The 17,811-nt window shown below is 34.1% G+C and overlaps 1 protein-coding gene across 7 annotated transcripts in view; it reads left to right on the top strand.

The window, feature by feature from the left end:
* The window catches only part of cxxc5a (CXXC finger protein 5a), a 50,438-nt gene that overhangs the window by 1,439 nt on the left and 31,188 nt on the right, over positions 1-17,811 (top strand). The gene's annotated exons all lie outside the window — the stretch shown is intronic.

Below are 17,811 nucleotides of genomic sequence, written 5' to 3'. Positions count from 1 at the left end.
GATATTACGTTGGACTCCGCATCACCTGAATTACTCGATATCTGCTTGCGTGACGTTTCCAAGTAACCTCACAGTGATTTTTTCCCTCCTTTCAAAAGCGTCAGCAGTCCGGTTTAGTGGCATGGTTTATCCATTAGGCTGCATTATTTTTGTTTTGGAATAATAATAGATTTTAGTTTAGTGTTCTGGATTGATTAATTCTAATGTGATTTAAAAACGAATAATTTATCATGTTTGGAATTACAAATAATGAATAAATATACTCATGAAATAATTTTAAGTAAATACAAAAGTTAATTAATCAACCTTATATAAACATAAGCAAGCACCAGGTCTAAAATTATCTTTCATAATTGCTAAAATCTAGTAAAAACGTTTTAGTGAGTTACAACAATACTCACTAGCTGGCCGGTAACTTAAAATTTGTAAATAATTATTATAATGCGATATAATTTAGCTTCTAAATTTTAATTTTTCAGCATTATTATAAAACTGCAAATAATTATTTTAATGCCTTCCGTGATAGCACACATACGCCACAAAGATCTTGTGTTGGTGTTTGTGTTTACATATGGAACACAATGGATTTGCTGAGCGTTTGCTCATCTTCAGTATGCCTGCAAGATGCTAATTAAACTTATAGACTATGTCTTTAGGATGTTTAGGATTTTAAATGATCATAAAATGTTTATTAGATGATTGTACACAGCAGATATTTTCCTGATGAAATGTTCTTTAAACACACTTTGCTAAATGCTATCGGGGCTAGAATTTGGATTAGCTGCTAAACTTTAGCATGAGTATCAGTTTGCAGAAACTTCTATCATCACTTTAGTATGTGATGTGGTTTAGCCACTAAAAATGTTAGCATAATTACATCACAAAATCACAAAGACTTTGAATGCCTAAGAAAATAAATATGGCTATAGCTATTAAACTTTAATGTGATTTAATATCACAAAGATTTGTATAATTGCAACTTTAGCATGCTTTAGCCTAAACTTTATTATGATTATAAAATCACAAAGACTGGACTATTTGTAATGTGAAGTGCGGCACTGTAATTTTCATACAGTTTTATGGCCACCAAAAATATATAAGTCATCACCATTAACGAATGTTATACTTCATTTATATTGCTAAAAATGTAAACTCTTTTTCACTGCAAGACTTTCCCTATTGTTATTCAATAGTGGAAGGACCAATTAGCCGCGTGTTTGTCCCTAGGGAAGAGTCACGAGCTCTCTCAGCAAACAGCTTCACATGACATATTACCATTAGAGGCCTTGCAAACTTAAATATGCATAAATGAATACATTTTGTCAGTTAACATAAATGTTTAAATAGTCCACTGTGGAGACATATCCAATGTTTCTTCCAATTAATAAGCTGAGATATCATTTTCATAACATGTACCATATAAAACAGCGCAGTGTGAGTGTCAACATATGCAAAGGCACATCGTGACCATCACTAATTGCTGAATTTGTCAGATGGAAATTAGAGAAGGAACAATGATTGCGATTTAAAGATTTTAAGGATTTACAGGAAGGCAAAGTTTAATATTTCCAGACCATCCTCTCCAATGGCTGTTTGGGTGTAATTAGCCATTACTAGACTTCCTTCCTTTTAATGTAGCGATATCAGTCATAAAAATCTCCAGACACATCTTTATGTAGCTATTATCTTGTGCTTTAGTACATTAATGATTCTGCTGAATATGTGTGTAGCCGATATCAGAGACACACAGCTTTTATACTTTTTGACACTCATTATGCAGTTAATAAATGCTGACCAAATCAGATTAACTTTACACCTTGCCTTTGGCATTTTAATATTTTAACAGCCATTACCCTTACATAAATGAACCATGCTTTTAATAAAACCCCAAAACACATGTTTATTGCAGATAAATTATGGTAACCACACATTAACCACGGTTTGCTACATTAACTACAGCTTAAACATGGTATTTGTAGCAAAACTGTGGTTATACAAATAATAACCATTTTCCAAAAAAAAAAAAAAAACTATGAAACATTAACTATGAAGATGGTTAGTTGTAGTAAAGTTAATATGATTATTTTTACTTCAAGTACATTAAGAAATTAATGCATAAAACACATAATTGTTGTGCTGGATAATCGTTTCATTGCTATATGACTTTAGCACAATTTAATTTAGTCAAACCTAATCGGTATGATTACAAAAGTGTTTACATCTGTGTTAATTGATCTGGCATACTTGAATCTGATTGGTCAAAGACTATAGAATACACAAGATGTGTCACTCGTATACTCGTTTTGAATGGGCAGTAGTGTAACGGTCCATTTTGCGAATGAAGCCCTGCCTTTTAGTACTGTACTGCTATAGTCGCTATAGACTGAGGATTCTCCAGGGGAAGTTCTCGGACCAGACGTGAGTTTTTGCAGATTTTGTGATATTCGAACATTTAGAAATAAAACTAAAGATACAGTTGTTGTTGTCTAATTTTATTGGTGATTCCTAATAAGAAATGTAATCGTAAGCTTGGCAAGCAATTTTGGTGATATTAATGTTGGCCCTATCAAACAGAATGCCTGAGCATACTGTCCGAGAGGTGTTTCAAAAGAGGTGTTTCAAAGATGGACACAAAGTGAAATGACTTGCCTTAAAGGGACTTTAACACAAGCTTATCTGGGTATTTTGAATCATCTTGATTGTTAGTGATTATATTTATATATTTATATGCTCATCTCTGTCAATCCAGTATTCTTGACTGTTTGGTGCCGTCATGCCACTGAATAAAATAATAACAATAATTATAATAATAATAATGATAATGATGATAATAATAATAATAATAATAATAATAATAATAATAATAATAATAATAATAATAATAATAATGATAATAATAGTAGTAGTAGGTTAGTGTAGGCTGCATCCAGGCTTTTGTTATAAGAACACATTTGCTTTCTGTAAGCTTTAGTTTAATATTAAAGAGCTTGTAAATTATTATTGATCAAATAATTTTTTTTGTGTCTAATAGATCAGTTTTGCTGCAGATAACTTTGTAGTTAAAGGGATATTGTATATCCAGCAAGTTGTTTTTTCACAGAATAAAGCCCTTTATTCGTATACAGCTGCCTGTCAGGCTTCATGTTAAAGATAAAGTACATCCAGGAGGTTGTTCTCTTAGAATAGAGCCTGACAGGCTTATCGGCAGCCAGATTCAAATGAGAGTGCTGGTCTATAAGACTGAAGGGCTTTAAATAACCCTGCTTGATGTACTTTATCCTGCTTATTACACAGGTACTTGCCACAAAACATTAAAATATTATTCATGGTATTCACTGACAATTAAGATGATTTTGAAGTTCCCAGATGGACCTGCGTTATTTAGAGGTTGTTATCTTGGAAGAAAATACCTTAGCACGTTGACAGACCAATCAGAATTGAGAATTCTAGACAACGTTCATATCTGCAATAACAACTGTCTGTATGACCATCTAGTATCCAAAAAAGGTCTTTTCATTCTTTAGTCAGTTGCCAGATTGACACTACAGCCACAAACAATGAATGCTATTTGCTAGCATAGTTGCTAACAGCTGTCATCATAGGGGACAAAAACAGCGCTTTGATTCTCTCAACTTTTCCATGTTGTCAGGCTAGCGTTGACTTTTCCTTTTCAGCTGTAAGTTTCTTGACCTCTCAACCTCTGTTTAAAAAAATGAATCCTCTTGTCAGTTTAAGTCACGAAGGTCATTCCTCAGCTGTTTGATCACAGAAAAAGGCTAATACCTTACATTTGTGACACACTGAACTCCAAACTCCAATAAGATATTGTAGTTTGTGTAAACTAATGACAGCTTTAGGTAGGAGATATTTATATAATATGTTCACTTTTAAATGGGTTTATTTCTGGTTTTAGATTATATGAGTTGATATTTCTATCCCCTTTGTCACCTGTAATGGGGAAGTTAACCCTAAAATGTAAATGTTGTCATTATTTACTTTTTCAGACTTCTGTTGAACACAAAGGAAGATATTTTGAAGAATGGTTGAAATGAAGAGTAAAGAGGCACACATTACACACTGATGTATTTTTTTACGCATTTGGTAGACACTTTCAAATTCCATTTTTTTTGCTAAAACTTTAGTTGAAATACTAATCCTCAGTATTAACTTGTGGTTTATTGTCTGCCTATTATTAAGATATTGGCTGTTTTTGAGTATTATAAAGTACACATTCTGGATGATACACTCTTAAAGTGCTGAGTTAACCAATGTTAGGTTTTAATCCAATGTTGGGTCAAATAGGGACAAACCCGATGTTGGGTTCCTTTTCAGTTAAACTTAAATGACAGTTTTTTTATTATCCCAGTTGTTGTGATAGTCCAGATTTGACTCGAAGTTTAAACCATATTTGACCTTATGAACAACTTTTAATTTTTTGAATGTATTCTACATCCCCACTCCTACCTAATACTTAAACATAACTACTACCTTAATAACTATAATAAGCTGCAGGTAGGGCTGGGCAATATGGCAAAAATACAATCTCGATAATAATTTTTCACATTAAACGATAACGATATATATTTTGATATAAGCTGTCAATGCTGCTAATGCTAAAAGTGTACCTCAACAATGACTGAAGCCACAAAAATTAGAGGGTCCATTAAATGGTACAGCATATTTTCTGGCCATGAATTTTCGGTGGCTGACAATTTGGTACATCTCTAATATCAACACATTTTTAGATTCCCATTGTTGCACATTAATGGTGTGTGATTGGCTCTTAGATTAATATAGAGTAAAAAAAAAGTCTGAAGCTTACTGTATCATTGTTATTGACATACATTTTATTGCGGTTCGCAGTTTTGGGCAGTAGCGTTGCGACAAGAAGTGACACTACTAGCTTAACTACATTTCTCAGTAGCGTTGCGGTAGCTTCGCTACTTTCTAAACCAAATAACTTGTGTAGTGAAGCTATTTTTAAGCGCAGTAGCGTCCACACGAGCTACATTTACCGATTGCGGATCAATATGTGACAGCACCGACAATCACGGAGCTATGATGCCGGTGTCTAACTGATGAAAGTAAATCCATATGATGGCAAGAATGACGATTTTGTTTTTCTTCCTGTTTTACGGGGGTCGACAATAAACCTAAACCAAAATCTCTCTGGGCTGCATTTCCTGAACAACAACGTAAATTGCAGCTGAACTATCATAGTACAATGCATCGTTTGGGAAAAGAATGATGTAGTGACAAGTGGTTCCCAAAACGCATAGTGTTTCTGTTGCAGATTCATTGCTTGAACCATGTTTGTTATAACGTAAAATGCCCATAATGACGCTCTAAACTGGGTGGAGTAACAACTTCTTTAGAGAAAAACCCCATCATTTATTTGTGCAAATTATGTTGTTTTACACAATCATGCATTTAAAATAAAATCCAATAATAGATTTGGTAAAAACATGCACTCGCTTTCCATATTAATTGAAATATATGTAAATGGCACATATAGGGCCTATGTTTTCTTTACAAATAATATTGAGAATATAACCTATATATATCCTATTCTAAACTATAAAATAACTTACAAAAGCTAACACGCATTCTAATATCATGTATAAATCATATAAATAAATAATGAGACTATTTATTAAGAAATTAAATTTAATAATTATTATGTATTAGAAATGAAAAAAAAACAATACTTTAATAATAATATTAATGATAATAATATTAATAATAATTATAATAATAATTATTATTATTAAATAGGATATTGTTATTTATTTATTTTTTTAAAATCTACTTTTACAATTTGATACTTGTAAATCACAGGAGAACGCTCTAACCAGCAGGCCTATGTCATATACAGTACAGATATATTTTATAAATAACCCACTATAACTGAACTATAGTAATAGTTTGAAAGCAAATCACACCTAATAGAGATGACTTTTTTATTTTTTAATAATTCCAACTTTGAATGTTAGAATGTTTGAAATGAATAGGGCAGTGGGGGGACAAGTGGGAACAGAACACAGCCATGAACTATGTTTCTAACTACAGCTCCAGAGGTGTAGTTGTGAGTGCTCAAGCTTGTGACGCAGTTTGCGAATGTTCGCTGCAGCGACGGATTTGGGAAACGGCTAATTAACAAACTATGTTTGTAATGATGGATATTGCGACCTTAGTTGACTAACGATGGTTTTGGGAAACGCACCCCTGGTCAGTGATGTCGTCAACCAATTAGGCAAACATGAGAAACTTGCTTCTTATAGAAAGATGACTGAGAGAGAGGATTTATAGTTTACAGTAGTAAAGGCTAAAGTATATGGATAGTTCATGATAGTTATTATTGATACTACATTTTGTAGTGTAATATGAAGAGTTATATATATATATATATATATATATATATATATATATATATATATATATATATATATATATATATATATATATATATATATATATATACACAATATAATGCTTATGCCTAAATATTTTTTGATTGGATTTTTTGTTTTTGCTGTTATATACTATAATTTGTTTCTGTTTGGTACAGCATATTATTTACAGTAAATATTTGAACTGAACAAGTATGCCTCACATGTTACATTGACAGTTTTATTGACCATAAAGATCTGATTGACTTGGATTTAAGTTGCTTCGATTAAGAAAATAAAATTGCAAAAATAGCTTAGATGTAGCTAAGCTTTTTAGCTAAACTTTTGCCAAGTAGCTTTTAGCTCAGCTTGCTACACTTTCAAAAGGGTAGCTTTTAGTGTAGTTAAGCTACATTTTAAGTAGAGTAGCTAATAGCTTAGCTCACTGCATTTTTTAAGTAGCTTGCCAAACACTAGCCATTCGATACAATATTGTTTATCAGCCCAGCCTTATAACTGCAGGTTATGAGTTTATTGAGCTGAAATAAGTCATAAAGGTTTGTTTAAAGTAATAATTGTACCTTAAAATAAAGCATAACCATGCCATGCTCTACTTTATAAGCTAAAGGAACACTTTATAGTTTGGTCTTGACACGAAAATATTTCAGTTTAAGGATTAAACAACAAAAATGCCTTTTACATCCATTTCTGCATTTCATGAGAAACTGATTCTGACCATATGACAGACTATAAATGATGGTTTCACCCAAGACAGTTGCTCTCTGTCTGACTGGTCTTTGAGTTGTTGTATTTATTGACTCATCTGACTTCATGCCTTTTTCTCTTATATGTCGGAGCTTTGACATTCCACATTAGCTATAAATGGGTCATTATGTTTTCTCTACTGGACTGCTGATTACATGGTTAAGGGTCTGATTACACAAGCTCTGTCTGAATGAATACAAAGCCTTACAATCATTCATAAGCATGCTTTTGAATGGTGCTAGGTTAATTGCATTGGAGTCTGGCTTGCCATCTTTACAGCTGCGAATAAGGCATTGTGTCTGAAGCGAATCCAGCATGTGGCCTGGGGTACCACAAACACCTCTTAAGCTATAGTATGCAATCAGGTACATATAAAAGTTGGCCCAAACTAAACCATATGACATCTGCATCAGCATATACTTCTGTAGCCTGACATATCTGCCATGTTTTTTTGCTAATTAGAAGCTTTATTAACAACAAACCACAAGAAAAGAAAGAACATTGGACTTATCTGACTTTATGGGAATATTATCTTGAATATTTGGTGATCTGATTAAGTTTCATTTAAGATAGGAACATCCACAATCAATTAGAGGAACACATGTCAATCTAAATTTAGATTAGTGGTCAGTCAATATGGGTTTTTTAATAACCGATTCCTAAAAGACAATGTGATAGAAGTTATCTCTTCCATGGAAATCTTCTCAGTTTTGTTGTTCTAACCTGAGAAGATTGGCAGGATGTTTGTCTTTTTTATTATTGATTAGCTATGTCTAATTTGGGATGCAAATGTTGGCGGTCAGTTTGTTTTTTCAGGCTTAAGTGTTGGAGTGTACATGTGTGTGCCTGTAGTTTTGTGGTTCCTGGTCACAAATAAATTATGATATATTTAAGATGACAAATTGTGGCCAAATGAGCACGGGAAATATTATTATTTTTTGGTTGGATTACCTCATTTTAAAAACAAATGCTTATAAGGGTTGTTATTTAATTGATGTGGAAATTATGATTGGAAACACATAATCCAGCCATATAAAAGGATATTAGGCTATGATTCGGTGTGTCAGGGAATTTGGCACATTTTTGGATGAATAAATTTTAAGTAGGCTGTATGCTTAATAATATATGATATGGACAATAGTTCCTGTGAATATTAAAGTGCAGAAGACTGCATGATTTTGCATGTGGATGTATAGTGGTTTTGTAGTTTCATAACAACTCTTTGAAAGTAAAGTTAGTTTTAACACTTTTAATTTGTTTTGAATCATTTTAATTCTTTGTTGTTTTTATTTCCTATGATTATTGTGTATGTAAAGCACCTTGAATTACCATCGTGTGTGAAATGATCTATTTAAATAAACTTGTCTTGCCTTAAGGTAGTTATGGCAGAAATATTTTACTGTTCTACAGTAGAATGTAGTTCTCAAAGTAATTACTAACATGAAATATAACCTGTATACTGAACACATTAAAGAAATACAAATGATAAAGTTAAAAGAAGGGGCAGTGGGCCTTTTTCTATATTTTTAACTTACTAGAATTTACTTTTATGCTGCTTTTATTTTTAGGCATTTATTTTTTAAATGATTATGGAGTTGTTTTCTGCAGTTGCACCCATTTTTTAAGTTAACCCTTAAGTGTAACACTCCAGTTTTATCATCTTACATGGCACCAAGAATTAAAAGTTACAATTTACTGTTTTAAATCTGTTTAGCTTTGCTTAGCATAAATCATTGAATAAAAATATCATGGTTTTACGGTATTGTGATTACAGCTCTAAAATATATATTTTTAAATGTCTGGGTAAAAAACAAAAACTTTTTCCCCTTTGAACACAATATGTTTTACTTTGAGAAACATTTAAAATATTTTGGAACATTAAACATCTCTGGCTAAATAATTCAAATCAATCATTGACTTCTGCTGTCTTCATTAGTTTCAAAAACACAGATTTCTTTACAATTTAAAATGTTTTTTGGATACTTTTTTTCTGGTGGAGACACTGTTGTCCAAAAAACAAAACAAAAAAGCAATAAAAAACCTTACACATGCCTTTGGAACGGTATAGCAGAAAATTTTTATGGTTTTAAAACCTTGATATTTCCAAACCGCGGTAAACCTTGAAAACAGTTGTCATCATATGCCTAATCCCTTTATCATTTTGTGAGATTTGGCACTAAATATCCTTGTCTGCAGTCTTCTACACTCATCAATAATGTATCTCTACACCTATAAGTTAAACATGAAATACGTTCTGAGATTATGTGATATCATATATCAGTTTTAAGTTCAGTGTGCAGAGACAAATTGCTTATTTTTAAGCGTACTAGTGATTCAAACAGCATAAACAGCCTAGCTAGTGACTTCAAATGAATGTAAATCTTATCTAATATCTGCGTCGGAACATAATATGCTGTCATGGAGGAATGAAAGAAATGAGAGTGTTGCAATGACAATAATTTGGCTTAATTTGAAAAATCTGTGACTTAATTGGTTGAAAAATGCTGGAAGAGAACGAAGCGCTCGCAGTCGACAGAATGTGGGAGTTGCACAATTGTAGGTTGGTAAAATCAGAGGGTCAGAAGCAGACTTGACATGAGTCCTCAGTGAATACTGTGACACAGGTGCAGAAAAGCTGGAAGATAGTTTAACTTAAAGGTGGACCTGATGTTGAAGAGGTTACAGTGATTGACAGGAGCCAATGCGGAGGCGGCGACACACAGATTCACTTATTTCAGCTTTTACGAGACCTTGGCAAACACAGGTCATGTGTTACAGGAGCAGATGGAGAAGGTGGAGGGGTTAGACTCCAAATACAGACAACTGACAATGCTTAGTAACCATCACACATTGGGTTTGCATTTTATTAGCTTTAAGATCAATGCTGGTGTATTACCCCAGATAGCATCCGGTGCGCTGTGTGACTGAATTTACTCCTTACAGGAAAAAAAAAAAAAAAAAAAACTTCTCAAAACGGGTGGAAGCAAATCGATTTATTTATGTCCAGTGGGCTTATTTGCTAAGTCATTTTGTGGGCTCATTTCCATCACCCTAATGGCTACTTTGGGAACAGTAATTAAGCAAGTAGTGCTAACACTGAGCCACCTGTCCCTTGCCTTTTTCTTTGCCTGTCTGACTGGCCGCTCTGCGATTTTCCTGTTTTTTAAACAAGGGTTTGTTTGAATTTAATTTTGCTAGTTGAAAGTTTGGAGTTGGTGAGATGTTTCTGAAGGAATATCTTCTGCTCACAAGGGGCTGCATTTTGTTTTAATCCAGCTGCCGTAGGCCGATGCGCTGTGCATTATGGGATATGGAGGAAAAATATTTGTTGACAGCCCTTTGCCAACAGAGAGAGAGAGAGAGAGAAACATTACCTGATGGATTATTGGTAATATTACCGCAAGATGACCATGTCGCAGTTTAGCTAAATTAATTCACGCCTCCCTGAAGTGACAGCAGAGATACAATCAGTCAGCGCAGTTGTCCCTTCATAATAAAAAGCGACATTTTGTGTCTGCCGGTTTGTTACTGTTTGAACTTATGGGAGTTCATTGGCATTTTCCCGCACATGAATTTTGACCAATCGATAAGCAGTTTACGAACTATGTTCAACAACATCGAGATGTGGATTTTGTCAGATGAGTGCAGCAGTGTGGTTTGAAAACGACCCAAAGACGGCAGAAAATGCAACAATTTATCATTTATTGCCCTTGGTTCGGACCACATGAATCGAACTACAGATGTGAAAGCACCCTTAGTGTAAAACTTGTCTGTGTAATGGCCCAGTTGTATTTTCAGCATCTATTATTCCATTCAATATTGTAACAGGATTTTTAGAAAAAAATCATTCTAATTTGATGTTACAGTGTACTTGCCTAAGAAATTACTGACTACTGATGACTACATGCGGTCAGTTTAGGTACTGGGGTAGGTTGGTTTGGGCATAGTACTTGTTGTTATCAAGTTTATGTAATGATTATCTCAATAGCCCGCCAAGCGAGGTGTTGATAAATTTTGGTAGCCCAACTGAAGAAACAATAGCTCTGGGACTTTACCAGATTTTGCAAGCCCTGAGTATAGTATTTGTGAAACAGGACTGTAAAAAAACATTCTACCAATTATTAATGTACATCTTATTTTTTCATATTAGAGCCACTATTCATTGTAACTCAAATGTGTGGAGCCTCATTCACATTCATTGATGTTTAGCTTTATGCTACTTAATTGTAATATTTTGTTAAAATTACACTGGTTTGTAGTGCAAGTAGTTTGTCGTTTACTGCCATTTGTTATTTCTAGCCATTTGTTATTTTCTAGCCATTTTCTAGCTCATAGCAGAAAATGAATCAGAAGTCCTAAAACTTGAAATGACCCTTTTTGGTAACACTTTATAATAACTACACACTATAAATCATTTATTACGCATTAGCAAATAGTAAATTCTTTATCTGTTAAGCATTAACTTTACATTAATAAACGTTAGTAAGCAGTTTATAACTGCAGCTACAAATGCTGTATTCTTGACTTATAACCACATTTAAAATGTGCTTAATAATTGTATTTTCATACTTAGTAAATTATTTATTTTTCATTACAAACTTAAGTATCGCTTTATTTACAAACCAGTTGTATTTAAGAGTAGTTGAGGGTTTTTAGGATTATTCAGAATGAGTTAGTAAATGATTAATAAACTAACAAAATTAATGTTTATATGTCTTATTATTCAGGCATATATTAATGGTTACTATGTATGTTAATAAATGCTTTATTAATTCAACTTCATCTGGTTTTGTGACCTAATCTAAAGTGAGGACTATTTATGCTTTATAAATCCTTTATAAATGACAAATAAAGGCTCAGTTAAATTCCAAACAGGAAAAATTACATTATTCATTCCTATTCAATTAAAGATACACAAATGAAACTGTACTTCAAATAAAAAATAAATCTTTGCAACCTGATCTAAAATAAAATCACTGTAGAGTTTAAACATTACATTTTATTACATTGTTTAATTATTATATTGTTGTTTTATCCAGTTTTGTTGTATTTTGACACTCCTGTTATTCAGCAGTGTTTAAACTTTACATTCATTTTACATTTTAGAAAAGATTGCAAAGATTATAGTTTATTTTACTCTGAGCCTTTATTTGTCATTTATAAGGGATTTATAAAGCATAAATAGTCCTCACTTTAGATTAGGTCACAAAACTGCATGAAGTTGAGTTAATAAAGCATTTATAAACATATTAGTTGACTATTAGTGTATGCCTGAATAATAAGACATTTAAACACTGATTTTTAATAGTTTATTAATCATTTACTAACTCATTCTGAATAATCCTAAAAACCCTCAACTACTCTTAAATACAACTGGTTTGTAAATAATGCGATACTTAAGTTTGTAATGAAAAATAAATAATTTACTAAGTATGAAAATACAATTATTAAGCACATTTTAAATGTGGTCAAGAATAGAGCATTTGTAGCTGCAGTTATAAACTGCTTACTAACGTTTATTAATGTAGAGTTAATGCTTAACGGATAATGAATTCACTATTTGCTAGTAATAAATGTAAAGTACTTGCTGGTGAATGACTTTTTTGCTAGAAAGTTGATTAACCAAAAATTGTCATAGTCTAATATGGATTTCTGTATATAGAGCTGTGGGACCCGACCAGATTTCTTGGGGCGCGGGATAGGGTTGGGCTGATAGACGATGTCATCTTCCATCACCGATGTCTGATTGACATCACAATGCGGAGCCAGCATTGCGATCCTCCACCCCCCCTGTTGCAGCAGCAGCCAGCTCGCAAAAAAATACACACGACCCTGTTTACACTAATATGTCTAAAATGGCATTTTAGAACAAAAATGATCCACATCCACACTGGCGTTTCACCTAGCATTTTGGAAAAGATCCACACTATACCACTGAAAACGCATATCACTAGACCACACACACACTCTGTCATGCGCTGCAGCATATGCGCATGTCTGAGCTCCAGCAGTCAGCGGGTGTTTTGAGCGCAAAACCCTAGAGAGCAGTGCACGTCGGTTATGGGTTTGTCAAGGATGTACCTCTGGATCTGATCTCACAGTAGTTGTTAAACGTGATATTGAATTAATCTCACACTGACTCTTACACTGCTTTAATCTTTCGCATTCAAACTTGTACTTAGTAATTTTAGTGAAAACCTCAGTCACTGTTGGTTGGTTCCAGTTTGTTGTGCACCTTTTTTACCAAGCAAGTTTGTTGACGCCATTATAACGACACAGATCATTCTGCCTGTTCATGCCAGAATCCCATGCACGTAAAAAGTGATTGACAGGTGGTAATTTGTATGTAACTTATTTACTTATGGTCTGTTTATTGGTAAAACAAAGACCATGCAGGTCAGGTAGCTGAAACGGTAGACTACAAATAATTAATTTGTTATGAATTAATTAATTATTTATAAATAGTTAATTCACCGCTGCCTATGACGACGATGCCACCGTCCATAGTTTCACATTAGACATCGTACAATGCCAAATTGGTTGTCATCGCCCAACCCCAGCATATGAATGATTATTCTAAGCAGGTTGTGGGTGAACCTATACAGTGGGAGAGGTCAGGTGCGTAATAAAACCTAGCAGGAACGGACTAAAAAAAACAGTCCTGCACATACCTCTAGTCTAATAACCACACAGAAATCCTGTGAGACCCTATTCAGATAAGTTTGTAAAATTAGAGAATCATTTATTTGATACTTGCTCTGAAACGATCATTTAAACCAGTGAATCATTTACTGGAGACTCATTCTAAATGTATCATTTGAATAAGTGAATTGATTACTGAAGACTCACTCTGAACGGATCATTTGAATCAATTAATCGTTTACTAGCGTCTCACTATGAACAGATCATTTGAATGAGTTTTTTGTGAATAAATTTTACAGGTAAACTGATAAAATTCAGCTTGTTTATAAATTCAGCACCACTATCTTGTCTTTGAGCAGGTGACAATTTCTCCCCTTCAAAATTACTTTTACTCAGCTTTATTCAGGAAATGTAGCTACTAAAAACTGAAATATTTTGTTTAGGAATTGAGTAACATAAAATTTCCCCTAAGATAATACTCAAATATAGTAGAAATACTTAAAATATGTACTCAAGTACATTAGTGAGGTAAGAATAGTTACCACTGGTAATCAGGAAATCAACTAAAAAATGTTAACAAGTGTACAATTCTTCCAAACGTTTGAATGACAGCAGAGCATGCCTTGGATTACAGAATATCATACGATGAAACCAACCCAAACAGAGAAAAGTGTCTATATCATTGGGACAAACTTCGCCGTGCTGCTAGGATAACGCTTGGTGTGAGATGATGTGTGGCCAACTGTTGGCTTGATGCAGCAACCATAAGAGTGGAACGGATTTGAGATGTGCCATATTGCCATTCCAAGCCAGGATAAAAGAGAAACCACGGGCTGTCCATGGCAGGCTAGCATGGTCCGTTAGAGACATGTTTTTCTCCTTAGCTTCGGATGGGAAGTGAGTCATTGCTGCTAATACTGAATGAAAACGCCGCTATGTAATTTCAGTGCTTTAGGGGGACGTGAAGGTCGGGTGCTTCCATAGTCCCAGCAAGAGATGTGTGCGGTGGGGAAGGTTTGGCAGGAGCGGGGTAAGGCAATGTGGCCACTGGTTTGGGAAGGAGAGAGAGAGAAAGAGAGAGAGAGGCTGGCTGTGGTCCGCTGGCGCCACAGACCCCTGAGCTGGGGAGAATGCGGGGGCTGCGCTCCTGCCTTTGAAGCTTTACCTCCCACTAATTCTGGCCTTCCAATTTCCACACACTGCGTAGATCCCCTCCACCACCCCTCATCCTCTCTCTCTCCCTCCCTGTCCCTTTGTTTCCCTTATAAGGACTGGCCCGGCCATTTCCTCAGCTTTTCTCAGTGGGGTTGTATGTGTGTGTGGGTGTTTGTGGATGTCTCTGTTGTGGACGGGGGGCAACCATTAAAAAAAAAGAGTTGAGTTTTTGGCATTGGGATTCTGAAATGCTGTGTATGTTCTCTCAGTATGTTGTGTCACGGTATGCTTCATATTTTATCACGTGATTGACAACAGGTTTGTGGATTATGAAAGGAAATTGGCGTCTTTTCAAGTTTGCGTGAAGTAATTGTTCATACCATTTGAACTGGAGTGCTAATAAAATACACTGTGCCATCTTAAAGTTCATTACTACATTTGAATTATTCTGCAATACAACACTCTAGGATATAATTAGGCCCTCGGGGAGGTAACAGGAATGACAGTTTTACTGTTGGTTTTTTCTTTTCTTTTCTTTTTTTTTTGACATTACAGGCCTAGCACTCAAGGTCATGAAACTATATTTGTGGTTCTTAGAAATTATTATTATATATAAAAAAGATAATATTTAAAGTCAATCAATGTAGTTTACAAGCTGTCCCCCACTATCTTTAGCTATGGCTGAACCTCACTAGTAGAACAGTGTTTTACGAAAACACCTTTATTTTGTGGATAATTCTAAATTTGTGATATTATTTGCTATATTCTATAAATCACAGTTTTGGAAAGATCAGGTTCTTTGGCTAAGTCTAAAAAAGGGTTATCCCTTTTACTTGATCTGGACAACCTGTTGTCAGAGAGTATCAATCACTGTAGAATAGCTAGGTGTTAGGCATCTAGTCAAATAGGCTTTGTCAGATAATAAAGACATTACAAACAGGTGATAGTGTTTATTTATTTTGATCAGTGTCTCATTAATGTTTTTATACTGCGTCAAAATATGTGAAATTCATAATATAACATAATATGATATAATATAATATAATATAATATAATATAATATAATATAATATAATATAATATAATATAATATAATATAATATAAGGCGAGGCAGTGGCACAGTAGGTAGTGTGTCGCCTCACAGCAAGAAGGACGCTGGGTCGCTGGTTCGAACCTCGACTCAGTTGGCGTTTCTGTATGGAGTTTGCATGTTCTCCCTGCCTTCGCGTGGGTTTCCTCCGGGTGCTCCGGTTTCCCCCACAGTCCAAAAGACATGTGGTACTGGTGAATTGGGTAGGCTAAATTGTTCGTAGTGTATGAGTGTGTGTGTGAATGTTTGTGTGGATGTTTCCCAGAGATGGGTTGCGGCTGGAAGGGCATCCGCTGTGCAAAAACTTGCTGAATAAGTTGGCGGTTCATTCTGCTGTGGCGACCCCGGACTAATAAAGGGACTAAGCCGACAAGAAAATGAATGAATAATATAATATAATATAATATAATATAATATAATATAATATAATATAATATAATATAATATAATATAATATAATATAATATCAAAAGTGATCTCCGAAAGTAAACAAATAAAATTGTTAGTTGTTGTTCACTCTATGCATAAATATACAGTTGAAGTCAGAATTATAAGCTTCCCTGTTTATTTTTCCCCAATTTCTGCTTTCTGGAGAGCAGATTTTTTTCTACACATTTCTAAACATAATAGTTTTAATAACTTATTTCTAATAACTGATTTATTTATTTTTTTGCCATGATGACAGCAAATAATATTTTACTAGATATTTTTCAAGACACTTCTATACAGCTTAAAGTGACATTTAAAAACTTAACTACTGTAGATTAATTAGGTTAACTGGGCAGGTTCAGGTAATTAACGTTTTATAACGATGGTTTGTTCTGTAGACCATCAAAAAATATGTAGTTTAAAGGAGCTAATTTTTTTTATTTATTTATATCTTTTAAATTGCTTTTATTCTAGCCAAAATAAAACAAATAAGACTTTCTCCAGAAAATTTCAAAAAGGTCTAATAATTCTGACTTAACTATATACATGTAAAGGTAAGAATCTGATTCGAAATAAAATGGCAATGAATTATGTAGGACATATCAAACATGTACATATGGGACAGTGTTGCCCTGCACCCTTCACAGTACATGATGTGCTTTTGCCCTTCAAAGTGAGTAGCACATACTGTGCTTCTGCTAATTTTCAAAGAGATGCCTACCTGAATGCTCACTTCTACTGCAGTGAATGAATGAAAGAGCAGACAGGTCGTCAGGTTTATGCTTGCAGAGTTGACATCATACTTTAAAAGTTATGTTATTGACTTTATTCATAAGAACTTTACTAAAGTTTGCCAAAGACATATTGATCTATTCAGAGAAAAATTGATGTTATTCATTTTCTGTGATACATGCGCTATCTGATAAAGGAAAGTTAATTGGTTCAGTCAAGCTTACTGTACAGTGTGATGTACTGTCTGGTTTACTTTTAGCTTCTCGTCTTTTATAGAAGCAGTGAGACGTGCATTTCCCAATGTAAACCAGTTTGCTGTGGAAAAGGGCTAACTGTGAGACATGATTTTATGGTTTACAGTTTTTTTTTTTTGTTTTTTTTTATTATCCAAGATGTCACAATGCCTAGCTCACTTCTGTCTCATTTTCGCTTTACTCCTTCTACGTAGCGCTTGAAGATAAATGTACATATTGATTTTTCAGGCGCAGTAGGGGCATCAGTACAGCACTCAATAAAATGCTGGAGCCATGAGAAAGAGAGGCCCAATCGCTGCTCACTGTTCTCAGGGACTGCTTTTTTGTTGTCAAGGACTCTTTTAATCATCAGAA

This window comes from Danio rerio, chromosome 21 (genome assembly GCF_049306965.1).
Source record: "Danio rerio strain Tuebingen ecotype United States chromosome 21, GRCz12tu, whole genome shotgun sequence".
Classification (NCBI taxonomy): Eukaryota; Metazoa; Chordata; class Actinopteri; order Cypriniformes; family Danionidae; genus Danio; species Danio rerio.
The sequence above is the reverse complement of the archived record's forward strand: the minus strand, read 5'-3'. Positions and strand labels throughout refer to the sequence as shown.